This window comes from Gossypium arboreum, chromosome 6 (genome assembly GCF_025698485.1).
Source record: "Gossypium arboreum isolate Shixiya-1 chromosome 6, ASM2569848v2, whole genome shotgun sequence".
Classification (NCBI taxonomy): domain Eukaryota; kingdom Viridiplantae; phylum Streptophyta; class Magnoliopsida; order Malvales; family Malvaceae; genus Gossypium; species Gossypium arboreum.
Window position 1 is genome coordinate 10,376,865 of NC_069075.1, and position 2,896 is coordinate 10,379,760.

General features: G+C 32.9%; 1 long non-coding RNA gene across 1 annotated transcript; it reads right to left on the reverse strand.

Annotated features, from left to right (window-relative positions):
• Positions 1-517: 517 nt before the first annotated feature.
• LOC108485622 (uncharacterized) lies at positions 518-2,389 on the reverse strand. Its single transcript, XR_008284445.1, has 4 exons — positions 2,256-2,389; positions 1,876-2,011; positions 1,019-1,760; positions 518-907 (listed from the first exon to the last, which is right to left on the reverse strand). It is a non-coding gene; the product is annotated as an uncharacterized LOC108485622 (long non-coding RNA).
• Between the last annotated feature and the right edge of the window lie 507 nt (positions 2,390-2,896).

The window sequence follows — 2,896 nt, forward strand, 5'->3', positions numbered from 1 at the left end:
ATTTTTTTATCCAAACTCATTTTTCGGGTGGGCCTTCAAACTTGGACGAGTAGCCCAACCCAAGAACAGATCTAGGTGAATGATCTAATCTAAAAGATTTTAATGAATAGCACCAACTTAAATATAACTAGTTGTAAAATGGTATAATAAAAAATTTAGCCCTCAACGTTTATATTTTCTATCAATTTGGCATTTATTCTTTTTAACTAAATTTTACTCTTAACTTTTTCAAAAAGAGTCAAATCATGCTAAACACTTCAAAAATTATAAAAATATAAAAAATTCAAAATAAAGAAAAATAAAATTAAAAAATAAAAAGTTTATAAAAATTCAAAAAAAAGCATGGAGTATACATAGATTGTCATGTAGATTGTTGTGTTTAAAAATTTAACATTTTAATTAGTATTCTCATTAAAAGAATATTTTTTCGACTCTTTTATAAAAGATTGATGGTCAAATTTAACTATTTTTAAAAGGTTGAGAGCCAAATTAATTTAAAATAATAATAAAGACTAAATTAATAAGAAAATAGAAACATTAAAAGTTAAATTTAACATTATCGACATCATACATTGTCATCAAAATTAATTAAAAAATACACAGTAATAAAACAAAATTGAATAAATAAAGGCTTAAAACGTGTAACAAATTTAACTTTATTTGTTACTTGGGCATATCAATTACCGGTTCCTTTCCCTGTCAACTTGGTCAAATTCGATATCTTTATCCACAATCCTATTGGTGCCTTTGGCAGTTCGATCGACAACGAGAAAGGCTAACCCAAAGCTAGCTGTGCAACTTTCATCATAACATGAGTGGGAATATCGCAAAATTGAAAACATCACACTACTTTGCATCCTTAACTATAATCGAGTATATGCTCTCTGCGATCTATGGAGCCAAGATTCTGTAGTGTAAATACCCATCCAACAACACAACATAAATGAATAAAAATGCATGAGAGAATTGACACGATATGGGAGAAAATTAATATATAAAAAAGGAAAGACCATCTTACCTTAAAACTTTCAAGAGGCTTCCATGGCCAGTCAGTGAGAATATTTCCTGGTTTAGAAGCCATGCTTTGTTGAACTTCTACTTTCGATGGGCAGCTGCTAATAGCTTTGGAAGGGATCTTATTACTAGAATGAAGCTGAGCTGCTTTGTTGTGTAGGGGGTGGTATATATGGTGCATTCGAGCTCTAATGTAGCCATGTACATTAAAAATATTTCCAACCTACTCCTAACTAGAATAAATTCCTAAGACCTCTCATTGAAGTTGAAAAGTGCGCATTTTAAGCCAAAACTTTAAATAAACATACAGTTTTTAAATTAAATAAATTAAATTACCATTTTCTCCTTCATTCACTCTCCAATAAATAGCCCAACATTTACTCTTACATTTTCGAAGTGCATCATGGCTTTAGTTGAAAAAAAAAAGTTATTTACTTGCAACATACCTCGATAGCTTCATCAATAGTAATAGTTGGCCCTCTCCCTCTCTTTACAAGCTTTCTCTTGGTCACTCTGTATGCTGCTTCGCTCCTAAGGTCAAGGTTCTGGACATGCAGTTGTCGATTGCTTCTCATCTCAGTCTTTACAAACCAGGAACACCTGATACTTCTCATCTGTTGTTAGAAAGTTCTTCATAGGATTAAGCTTCCAAGACAATATTTCCTTCTCAGGACCACACAGAGTTGCAACCATTGCCAGTGGATTATGAAGATAACCCCCGAGAGCAACAGCCCGTTTAACAATGCCTGACATTTTTTATAATAGACAAGATCATCGATAAATCAAGATGGATTGAAACTTGCTTACCTAACAACAATTCAAAAACGACAGGCAGAATTTTGTTAATGAAGATCGATTCACCTGTGTCAGGTAGCTGATCCCTGAAATCCGAGAATTTTCATAGAGACCGGGTAGAGACTCATCCCCATATACAATGCTTAGCTCATCCATCTCATGCCAACATCTCTAGGATGTTCCTCCACCATCGTAAAATAATCTGGTGAAGAAGACATAAACGACATAAGCAGCATAAGCAGCACATAGCATGAAGAACAGATAATTTAAGAAGCATAACTTATTGAACACTGAAAATTCATTCATTCTGCAAAAAATGACATTATACTTGATATCAGAATACGATCTGATAACAATGGAATATACTGAAAAAGCACAAGAAATAAAAGGACCAATTATACAAGACAATTAAAAATTGAGAACCCAACGACTTCATAAACAATTACAGTTCCATTAGATATCATAGTTAATCAGGATGCTTGAAGCAAGTATTTCAGCAAGTAATTTGGGTCATTTTAAAAGGACAAGTACGGAAATTTTGTTCTTGACAACATGAGGGACACGTGATCAGAATACTGAATACTGAAGTAAGATTTACCTGGTTCCAAAAAAAAAAAAGATTTACCATTACAAAGATAAGAAATTCACTGAAAAGGACTTAAATGACAATAGGCCTTAACAAAGTGAGACACATCTCAAACAAAAATCTGCAAACTTAGAAGTGGTTGAGACAGGCTAACTAATATTTTGCTAAAAGAACAACAACAAAGAGATTAACCAAGAAAAACAAAACTAAAACGTAAAACTAAAGGACACAATATTTTAGATAAATGGAAAAGAAAGCCTATATCTCAACAACGACAAGCCTACCTCATAAATATCATCTTTCAAGCGGGTACAAGACAAATTCACAGCTCCAAGAACAACAACATGTGGTTGGTGATCAGTCATAAACTTCGAAACACGCTATTGATCATTTTTCTTGCGTTGCTGGTCATTAACATTATGAGACTGTAATGAAAGAGAACCAGTGTAAAGCACATCAAGCACCTCTCCAGATGAATCTAACATCACAAAAGTAGTTGCA